The sequence below is a fragment of the Rhinolophus ferrumequinum genome, chromosome 22, assembly GCF_004115265.2.
Source record: "Rhinolophus ferrumequinum isolate MPI-CBG mRhiFer1 chromosome 22, mRhiFer1_v1.p, whole genome shotgun sequence".
NCBI classification, from domain to species: Eukaryota; Metazoa; Chordata; class Mammalia; order Chiroptera; family Rhinolophidae; genus Rhinolophus; species Rhinolophus ferrumequinum.
The window spans coordinates 12497322-12509493 of NC_046305.1; positions in this window are offsets into that span (position 1 = coordinate 12497322).

Consider the following 12172-nt stretch of genomic DNA (forward strand, 5'->3'; position numbering starts at 1 on the left):
GCAAAGGCAGCTCAGTTCCTTTCTTACTAGAAAAATAACTTCTCGATAAAGCATCCTGTTACTGTAATGTTGTTACCCAGGTTCTGATGGAAAATCTCTTCTTATACCATGTATATGAAAATACCTGTCAGTTAAATAAGACTCCGTGTGTGCCATTTAGGATGTTATCAGGCAAAGTATATCCCCACAAGATGTTCCATATTTCTTTTTCATGATACTTTCCTCTTATTGGATGATACCTGTTTTCCCCTTGGCTTAGCAGGATGAAACTTAAGCAAACATACCTGATACAGGCCAGAGCTAATGTTTGTCCTTTGTTTAATGAATTTTACAAGTCACAGCATTCCTGTACTGATCAGGAGTAGGACAGTTAAGTAAGTTGAGAGTAAAGGAGTGGAATCCTTTGTTATAATGAAGTGATAGCATCCTCTGTACGTCTTATGTTCTAGGCAATGGATCTCCTGCTTACGATCAGGTAGACAATGTGTATTTCAATCACTTTTTCTGCAATTGATGGAAGTTTTGTATTTGCTAAACTTTTTAGTTTCATAAACTGTGTGCAAGCTTGGCCTTGTATGTTAATCACCCGGAGGAGCTTTCACAAACGGGGACTACATCATCCTCCTGAGGTGCTGACCCCATTGGTCCCATGTGTTTCAGTGAGCAGCCAGGGCGGGGAGCCACTGTGCAGGAAGGTGGTCCCAACAAGAACGCCCTCCACCCCGACACACAAACGTCCTGACCTTTTCTCACTGTAGATTTTGAACTTTAGAATGGTAATTCTCAAGGAAGGGGTTAGAGCAGGGGTGTCCAAACTTTTTTCAACGTTTTTCACCAAAGGCCATATGCGGTAAAATACACAAACAGCCGGGCCACCTCACTCGAGGTGAAGTACGTATTGCCTCACCTGGTTTATTTAAGTAAAACTAAATATATATTTGGAATTTTGGCCAATTAACAATGGATTGCAGGCCGCAGTTGGCCCGTGGGTCGCAGTTTGGACACCCCTGGGTTAGAGGAACATGCTACCCGGTGACGGGAGAACTTTTTCAAACTACTCACGCTGCCCCCTCCTGCCCGCCATTTCCTGGTTCTTTGCCTCATTCTGAGAGAGTCCACTCCACCCCACTCGTCCTTCCATGCAACTCTGACACCGCGGGCCCCTCTGACACACTGGAGCATTTTATCCCTCGAAACACTGGCGTGGGAATAAGAAGTTGAGAACTGTTGTGTTAGTCATTTTTATTTTAAATAAATGAAACAGGGTAGTGATAGACTCCTGCAGCTGATTTTTTAATTTCATTTGCATTTAATTGTGGCATGAGCACTGAAGGCAGTGAGATCTGCCTTCTGAACACAATAGAGCATTGTTAGCTATAGGCTTAATGTTGCACAACAGATCTCAAAACTTACTCGTCCCGCGTTATTCAGCCCTTAACCCCACTGATTAGCATCTCCTCATTTCCCCCAAACTCCATTGAATTATCTAACATCTAAATCCCATGTTCATTCGTCTCCCATGGTGCCATTTTCCCACTAAATATTGTAAAGATGTCATGTGGACGGTATATGCTTAAATCGTGGCTTTTCCCCTCTCCCAGTAATGACCAAATATTATGGCAACACGGGGAGTGTTGAAACAACATGCCCAACAGCGGAGCCAGTGGTGACTTCTTTAACCGTTTATTGACTCAAACAGTAATCAGTTTATCTTGATTTGGCAGGATGCGTTTGGAACCTCGGATATGAAACCTAACAAAATGGGTCTTCCTGCATTCTTTGGAGTGCGAGCGGGCTCTAGGGACACAAAGGGCATCAGATGAGGGTTGGTTGGTCACACTGCCCAGGTTTTCCTTGAAGGCTAGAGAGCTGAGCTTCCAGGAGCAGGGGCTGAAACAGGAGAGTAAGAGTGAAAGTGGTGTGTGAAGACCTCGTGAGAATTTTAACTTGGGGATTATGAACCCAGGATTTCTCTACCTGCCTTACTGCCTAGAGTACATTTGGTGGAGGGAATATTTCACCAAAGCTGGATTTCTTTCTTTTTCTGTTTTTTTTTTTAACTGTGTAGCGATTCGATTTTGCTTCCTCCTCACTGCTAGGTGGCGATCTAGGACAGGAGTTCAGGGGCCAAGCCTGGTGCTAAAAATCCTTTCCTTGCAACACTTTGCTGCGTAGCACTGTAGACTTTCAGAGTTGGAAGTGGGGCTTGGAGTTCACTTCATCCAACCTCTCTTTACTTAAAAAAACAAGTGACATAAGTGAACTCTGGGAAGTAAGGGTCTCAGAGTAATTCTCGTAGGATGATCTTACCACAGTCCAAAGGTTCTCCTAATTTGACCCCACAGGAAGCTGCCCCAGAGGTTTCCCTTTTTACAGAACTTAGACTTGAGCACTGTATGTCGGCCTTTATTACCTGAAGGTGGTGGGGAAACACCAACACTCCCCTAAGAAGCATGTTTGGAAGCTACAACTACTATTTCTATCTTGCTCCACTGGAAAAGTTCTAAGGAAAAGAAAAAAATAACCTTTCCATCTTTATGTTGGAATTTTCCAAGCAGATATATCTTTCACTTCCTTTATAAATTTCTGATTTAGAAAAAATGCAAAATTCTTACAATTTAAGCACATTTTGAGTCTTTAGAAGGATTTTCTTATCACAGGGTGTTAAATTTGTGTGTGTGTGTGTGTGTGTGTGTGTGTGTGTGTGTATTTTCTGGGGGAAGGTCTTTGGCAACCTCAGATTCCCCAAAATGATTAAGAATGCCTGCAGGAATTCTGCTTCTGTGTTATAAGACTATACGCTCTCCAGGTTCTCTGGGGAGATGGAAAACAACTGTTAACCCTTGTGACTTCACTTTCAAGTGAAGACAGGCAACTTCTGTGGTTCAGGGAGTGGGTTTAGCTCACGACAAGATGTTGAGTCAGTTATAATAGCCATCATTTGCATCGGGCTTTACACATCGCAAAGCAGCAGAGACAGCTGCTGTCAAAAGTTAATGAGTTTAGATCACATTAACACAAGCATAGTAGCTAAGATGGAAAGGTATTTTATAAGTTCAGTGCACTATTCATTTCTGGGCAGCATTGCATTTACAAAAGAGGTGGACCTGTATTTGCAAAATTGTTTGGATAATAAGAGCTTTATTGAGTTTAGATAATGTACCACAAGCGGCTTGTTCCAAGGGCTTTATGTAGATTATCTCATTTAACCCTTACAACAGCACTATGGGGTAGGTACTATTATTACTCCCATTTCACAGGTAAGGAAATTGAGGCACAGATAGATTAAGTATCTCCCCAACACTGTGACAAATTAATATTGTGTTATAATAGTGTTAATCATATCAGTTTACTAAGTACTTAAATTATGTACCGTACCCTTTACATATTTTATTTAATTCTTACAGCATCCCTATTACTAGTCCTTTTTTACAAGAGGAGACATTTGAGGCTGAGAAAATGAATTTACCCAAAGCCTCGTCTAGTAAGTGGCAGGAGCTAAATATGTCTCCAAAGGGTTGTCTGTATTGTCTCCCATTATGCTTCTTCTCTGCCATCTTGAGCCCACTCCAATTCCACCCACGCCATTCTCCCAAAAGTGCTCCTGTTGAGGTCTCCAGTGACTGAATCCAATAGGCCTCAGTACTCATCTCGTCGGACCTTTCAGTAGCATTCGACGCTCTTTCCCTCCTTCAGGCACATCACATTCTCAAGAGTTCCCTCCTACTTGTTGGTCAGTCCTTTGCATCTCCTTTTCTGGCTCCTCTTTTTCCTGACCTCTGGAGGGCAGCAGTTATTGTCTTGTCTATTCCTCCAGTCTCCTGGCTTTCATTGCCATCTACCTGCTGAAGATTCCCACATTCATATCTCCAGCCCAGGCCTCTCTCCTGACTCCATACTCAAATGCCTACTTGACCTCTGCACCATATCCGAATGACATTTCACACTTAGCAGGTCCAAAATGGAATTCATGACCTTTGCCCCATCTGCACCCCAAACCACACCGCCTATAGAGTCATCTGTAACCCAGTGGATTGCAACTCCCTGCATGTCACCACGCAGGCCCAAATCCTTGGAGTTATCACGGACTTGTCTCTCTCTCTCCTACCTGACACTCAGCCAGGGCATCCTATTGGCTATCCCTTCAAAATGTATCTGGAATCATTCCTTCTCATCACCTCTCTCCTGCCGCCTGGCCTGAATCCTGGTGTTTAGCCTGGGTTTCTTCAACAACCTCATCTGGTTTCCCTGCTCCCTGCATTGCTCCTTCCCCGTGTTCTCCACAAAGCAGCCGGAGAAAACCATTCAAGCCGAGTCGCATGGAATCCCTCCTCTGCTCAAGACCCTCCAAAGGCTCCCAGTTTTACTCAGAGTCCATATAATGGCCCTTACGTGGTGTTGCTAGATAAAATGCAAGATGCCCAGTTCAGTTTGGATTTCAGATAGACAGCAAGTCATTCTTTAGTATAAGTATGCCTCATGCAATACCTGGGACACAGTTATACTTTAAAAACATTGTTTATCTGAAATTCACATTTATTAATAACTGGGAATCCATATTGTTGTTTGCTAAATCTGCCACACCTACCCACAAGGCCCTACACAGGGTGTGCCCCTGTTATCTCTCTGACCTCAGCTCCCACAGTCTCCCCCTTTGCTCACTCCACCCACCCTCACTGACCTTGCTTTCCTTGAGCATAACCAGGTAGCTCCCACCTTTGGGCTTTGGCTCGGATGTCCTCCCTCCAGGATGCACACCTTCCCCCGTGGGCCATTTTGAAAATTACTAGTCAACTTGATCCCCCTTACCCCCCCTCTACTTTTTTCCATAGCACCTAACTTCTAAGCTGTGCTGTAAGTTTTCACTGTTTTTCATCTGTCTCCAACAACCAGAATACCAACTCCACCAGGCAGGTCTTTTAGTCTGTTTTGTTCTTTACTGTATCCTGACAGGCTAAAACAATAGCACATAGGTACCTGATAAAAATGTGTTGAATGAAGGACAGATTTCAAAAACCTGTGCTCCTTTCCATTGCGCTCTGTCCCCTCCATTTCAGCTTGTCTGGTGACATATTTGAAGGAACTTAGAGTGTACAGTCCAGAGAGGAGATTATTGGCCCAGGTGAGGAGTGCGCTTACGTCCCTCTGTTCTGGGAGATTGTCCTTGCCTCTCTGCCCGGGCATTTACCACGTCCCCCCTCTCAGTGTTGCCCTCTAACAAAAAACCTGTGTATTTTCTCTGTGCCAAGCCCTATACAAAATCCCAAGGATATGAGAATAAACAAGGTAATTCCTACCTAGAAAGACCTTATAGTGAGGTTCAGGTTCCTTCCTGCCTGTCTGATAACATGAAAGGGGATTGGACCCGACTGGCCACATTTGCCCCTTTCCAAAGAAAACTCTATAGCTTCCAAGTCCCCTTTATATCTTTTCATCTCCCCCACCCCCTCCGGTTTTGTTCCTACTGTGGTAACCCCCAAGAGAAAAACAAAGTGAATATTAAGCAGGAGCAGTGAGAAGAACATCTGCTGTAACCTCCCCGTGACCCCAATGCAGTAGCTCAGCAGAGATAAATTAAAGCAAGCGCAGGAAGCCTGTTGGCGTCAGTCTCAAATGACGCCAACGGGAAGGTGGAGTGGGAGTGGGAGGATGTGTGAATGCATACATGGGCGCCGAGGAGCAGGTTTGCTGCTGGAAATCGTTTTCCCCTACAAGGTTCCAGAACAAAAAAGAAAAACTCGGAATAATGTTTACTCAATAGCTTTGTATAGATTTTTGACCCCCCTTATTTCTGCACTATTATGTCCCTGAATTACTGATGTGAGAAATGACCATCTTAATATACAATAGCTAACTAGAAAAATCAGGGGCGGTTTACAGAGGTATAGTTGTAACATGGCTAAGGGCAGAAACGAAAAGATGGAGAAAGCAGTATTTTTGGTGGCAGACGGTTTTTTCCAACCTTTCCCCCTTCATTCTAGATGAACCTTCAGCATGTACTAGTCACTAAATGAGAGGGCTGTCATTTTCTAATTCAATGAGCATTTGTGATGGGCCTGTTTGACACAGGCTGTGTAACTTCCTGTTTCCATGGTATTAAATTTACTAAAACAGCTCATCCTTTACTAAAAGAAGACAGTCCCTGGTACAACTGTCCAGGCATAGAGGGGGTCAAAAGAAGTAGGCCTTGGGATCAACTAAATGCCAGTACAAGAACTCGTCCGCCATCCCTCCCTCCCTCCTTCCTTCCTTCCCTCCCTCCTTCCCTCCCTCCCTCCTTCCTTCCTTCTCTTCCTCTCTCTCTCCCTCCTTCCTTCCTTCCTTCCTTCCTTCCTTCCTTCCTTCCTTCCTTCCTTCCTTCCTTCCTTCCTTCCTTCTTTCCTTCCATGACCAGATGTCTCTAGACGCCTTAGATGACAGCCCAGGGTTCTAGAGGGAAATCCTAGACCTGGCAGATTTTGTAAGGCAGGATTGGGAGTCCTAGACCAGCAAAATTGGGAGTAAGCTATACCGATCCTCGGCATTCTCTGATTTTCATTTTCAGCTCTTCTCTCTCTGACCTTTGTTCACTGTACCCCATGGCTGGCCACAAAGTTCCCCTCCCCTATCACAACACATCCAGGCCCTTGGCTAAGTGGCACTGACCCTTGTTTCACATTTGAGAGTCAGGATTTAAGTACCCAGTTTAAACTTAACCCATTGCTCTTAGAAACTATTATTATCTTATAGTGAAATCTATTCCCCCAACTAAATCTTCCTTTAAAAAAAAAATGCATTTAAAAAGGGGAAAGAATCTCTGCTCTCTGTGTACTTGCTTCAACAACTAGAAGATTTTCCCATCAGTCCTTTACCTGTGGCTTAATATAATGCTTTTCTGTTTCTTGGCAATAATGTCCTATGAGGAAGTATTATATTTTAAACTTATTTTGGCAAGGTGTATTTATCCTTTCCTATTACCTTGATAAAGTGAGACTCTGAGAAGTAAGATTCACATTGTAAAATTTTTTAAAAATAATTTTACTGGAAAAAAGTTACACTTTGAGTACCAAAGCAAAAGCACTATTTTTGATTGGTTTGGTAGATCATGTCCCAAGGTTCACTTAGTATAATACCCTCAAGATTCATCAATGTTGTCGCACATGGCAATATTTCATTTTTTTATGGCTGAGTAGTTTTCCAAGGGTGTGTGTGTGTGTGTGTGTGTGTGTGTGTGTGTGTGTGTGTGTGTGTGTATGTGTGTATCTGTATCCTTTATCCATTCATATATCCAGACAATTGGGCTATATTTTGGCTATTGTAAATAATGCTGCAATGAACATAAGGGTACATATATCTTTTCGAATTAGTATTATCATATTCTTTGGGTATATACCCAGAAGAGGAATTGCTGGATCATATGATAGCATTAGTCTTAATTTTTTGAGGAACCTCCATACTGTTTTCAATAGTGGCTGCACCAATTTACAATCCCATCAACAGTATTATGAGAGTTCCCTCTTCTCTGCATCGTCTCCAAATTTGTTATGTCTTTTTTTTTTTATAATAGCCATTCTAGCAAGTGTGAGGTGATATCTCATTGTGGTTTTCATTTGCATTTCCCTAATAATTAGTGATGTTGAACATCTTTTCATGTGCCTGTTGGCCATTTATATATCTTCCTTGGAAAAATATCTATTCAGATCCACTGACAATTTTATAATTGGGTTGTTTGTTTTTTTGTTGTTGAGTTGTAGGAGTTCTTGATATATTTTGGTTATTAGCCCCTTATCAGAAATATCATTTGCAAATACCTTCTCTCATTCAGTTGCTTTTTTGTTTTGTTGATGGTTTCTTTTGCTGTGCAAAAGCTTTTTTAGTTTGATGTAGTCCCATTTGTTTATTTTTGTTTTTCTTTCAAAGGCACAAAAACACCTCTAACACTTATGTGAAAGGACCCATTTTAACCTGAGGAATGGGCTCTAAGAGGAATATTTGAAGAAATAATGGTCAAAAATATCCCAAATTGGAAACAAAACAAAAACCAATAGACTCTCATAGAATAAGCTCAAATACAACCACACCTAGACACATCATAATCACACTATCCAAAGACAAAGAATATTGAAAGCAACAAGAGAGAAGTAATTCATTGCATACAACGAGTCCTTAAAAAAAGTAACAGCTGATTTTTCATCAGAAACTATAAAGTCCAGAAGGCAGTGAGATGCCATATTTAAAGTACTGAAAGAAAAAGACTGTCAACCAAGGATTCTGTACCAGCAAAAATATCCTTCAATGAATGAGAAATTATGACATTTCAAAATAAATAAAAACCTAAGAGAATTTGTTATATCAGACTTCCTCTGTAAGAAATAATATAGTGAGTCCTTCAGGCTGAAATGAAAGGACATTAGATAGTAACTCAAATCCAAATGAAGAAATAAAGAGCAACAGTAATGGTAATTACACCCGTAAAGATATGTGATGGTAAAAATATGTTTTGTTTCTCATCAGAAACTATCAAGGCCAGAGGCAGTGAGATGACATATTCAAAGTGCTGAAAGAAAAAGACTGTCAACCAAGAATTCTATACCAGCAAAAATATCCTTCAATGAACGAGAAATTAAGACATTTCAAAATAAATAAAAAACTAAGAGAATTTGTTATATCAGACTTGATCTGTAAGAAATAATATAGTGAGTGTTTCATGCTGAAATGAAAGGACATTAGATAGTAACTCAAATCCAAATGAAGAAATAAAGAGCACCAGTATGGTAACTAGATAGATAAAGATATAAGATGGTAAAATTATATTTTTTGTTTATAACTGTTTTCCTTCTGATTTAAAAGACAGATGTATAAAGTAATAATTACAAATTTGTATTGATGAATATGTAATGTATCAAGATGTAATTTATATGAAAACAGGGACACAAAGAGGGGGGAATAGTGCTGTATAGGTGCAGTTTTTCTACACTATTCATATTAGGTTTCTCTAGAGAAACAGAACCAATAGGATATTTGTTTGTTTGTTTATTATATGGAATTGGTTTATCTGATTATGGAGTCTGACAGATCTCAAGGTCTGCAGGGTGAGTCAGCAAGGTGAAGACCCAGGAGAGCCAATGGTATAGTTCATGTCGGGAGGCTAGCAGGCTCAAAACCCAGGAAGAGCCAATGTTTCAGCTCAAGTCTGAAAGTGAGAAAAAGTTGATGTCCCAGTTTGAAAGCAATCAGGCTGGAGGAATTCTCTATTACCCGAGAGAAGGACACTCATGTTGTTCTCTTCAGGCCGTCAACTGATTGAATGAGGCCCACCTACATCTGGGAGGGCAATCTGCTTTACTCAGTCTACCCATTTAAATGTTAATTTCATCTCATGCCTTTAAAGAGACCCCAGAATAATGTTTGACCAAATACCAGGGTATCACATGGCCAAGTCAAGTTGATACATAAAATTAAACATCACATTATTGAAATTGAATTGAAAGGTGGTATTAATCTGAACGATATTGTGATAATTGAAGGTGTTAATTGTAATCCCTATGACCACCACTAAGATAATAACTCAAAAATATATAAAGAAACCACATGAGCATCTCAATAGATATGCAGAAAAGCATTTGACAAAATCCAACACCCTTTCATTATGAAAACATTCAACAAACTAGGAATAGAAGGGACTTCCTCAACTGATAAAGGGCCTTGATGAAAATCCCACTGCTAACATTGTACTTAGTGGTGAAAGACTGAAAGCTTTTCCCCAAAAGACCAGGAACAAGACAAGAATGTACATTTGTGCCATTTCTATTCAGTATTATACCGCAGGTTCAGATGAAGACAGACAGACAACTAGAACAAATAAAGACATTTCTCTTGGAAAAGAGAAAGAAAATCTGTATTTGTAGACAACATGATCTTGTATAAATGAAAAATGCTCACACACACACAAACACACACACACACACACACACACATACACACATACACGAGAAACCTATTAGAACTAAGAAACAAATTCAGCAAGGCTTCAAGATATAAGATCCATAGGCAAAAATCAGCTGTATTCCTTTATTCTAGTGATGAACAATCTAAAAATGAAATTAAAACAATTCCATTTACAAAGATATTAAAAAGAATAAAACATTTAGGAGTAAATATAACAGAAAAAGTCCATGACCTGTATACTAAAAACTGCAAAATGCTGTTGAAAGAAATTATAGAAGACCTAAATAAATGAAAAGACATTCTATATTCATGTATTGGAGGACTTAACTATACTAAGATGTCAATACTCCTGAAATGATCATTACAACCCTTATCAAAATCCAGCTGGCTTTTTGTAGAAATTGATAAGCTACTCCTAAAATTCATGTTAATTCCCAAGCCAAAACAACCTTTGGGGTAAAAAAAGAGAACAAAGTTAGAGGATTCACACTTTCAAGTTTCAAAACTTACTATAAAGCTACAGTAATCAAAACAATGTGGTACTTGCATAAGGATAGACATACAAATCAATGGGATAGAATTTGCCAGTCAAGTAATAATCCCATATATTTTTACTCAATTGATTTTTGACAAGAGTACCATGATGGTTCATGGAGAAAGGACCATTTTTTTCAACAAATGGTGCCAGGACAAATGGATAGCCACATGAAAAAGAATGAAATTGGACCCTTCCTTGCATCATATACAAAAGCAACTGAAAATGGATCAAAGACCTAATTTAAGAGCTGTAACTATAAAAATCTTAAAAGAAAATAGGCATAAATCTTGGTGATCTTGGATTTATTCATGATTTCTTGGATAGAACACCAAAAACAGAGGCAACAAAAGAAAAAGATAGATACATCGGATTTCATCAAAATTAATAATTTCTGTGCTTCAAAGGATGTATCAGGAAGGTGAAAAGACAGCCCAATGAATGGGGGAGAATTTTTGCAAATTAAGGTACTTGTATCTAGAATACGAGTATATAAAGAACTCTTGCAACTAAATAAAAAGACAAATTGCCCAATTAAAATGGGCAGAGGATCTTAATGTACATTTCTCCAAAGGAGACAAACAAATGGCCAATAAGCACATTAAAAGGAGCTGAACATTGTTAGCAATCAGGAAAATGCAAAGCAAAATCACAGTGTAATACTTCACACTACCATGGCTATAATAAAAATGACAAATAATAACAAGTGTTGGTGAGGATGTGGAGAAATTGGAATGCTCATACATTTCTGGTAAGCATATAAAATGATGCAGCTGCTTTGAAAATCAGTCAGGCTAAACAAAATTACCATATGACCTAGCAATTCCATTCCTAGCTATTTCTCCAAGAGAAATGAAAAGTTACGTCCTTACAAAATCTTGGACAGGAATGTTCATAGAAACATTATTCATAATGGTCAAAAAAAAAAAAAGTGGAAACAATCCAAATGGATCATGACAACTGGTGAATGGATAAACAAAATGTGATCCGTCCATATGGTGGAATATTTTTCAAGCCATAAAAGGGAATGAAGTACTGATTCATGCTATGACATAGACGAAACTTCGAAAACATTACGGTAAGTGAAACAAGCCAGACACAAAAGGCCACATACTGTGTGATTCCTTTTATATGAAATTTCTAGAATAGGCACATCCATACAGACAAAGTCGGTTAGTGATTGCCAACACCTGGTGGGGTGGGGAGACCGGGGAGTAGCTGCTAATGGGTGTGGAGTTTCTTTGTGGGTTGCTGAAAATATTCTGGAATTAGGTAATGGCAATGGTTTCACAACTTTATGAATAAGCTACAAATTACTGAATTGTATACTTTAAAAGGGTAAATTTTATGGCATGAGTTATATCTCAGTAAAAAAAAAAAAAAGCTAATGAAAAACAGCCTTTTGATAGGAGCAAAGCTTCTACCCAGTAGGGAGCTGTTGATGTCACAGTCCCAGAGGAGGCTTAGGACTGACTGTGCTGTACAATGATGGCTCTTTACCAGAGACATGGCTCAGACTCAACCTGTGGAGCTATTAGACTGTATAGACAACAGGCCCACCTTTAAGTTTTCTGGTTTAGTGCATCTGTGATAGGATCATGAGAATTTCCATGCCCCATCCCCACTCTGCCCCTAAAGTATGGATAAGACTGAACCTAGGATTATTTCTGGTTTGAATTCTGAGGCCTGCCCAGTTATTAGAGGACAACA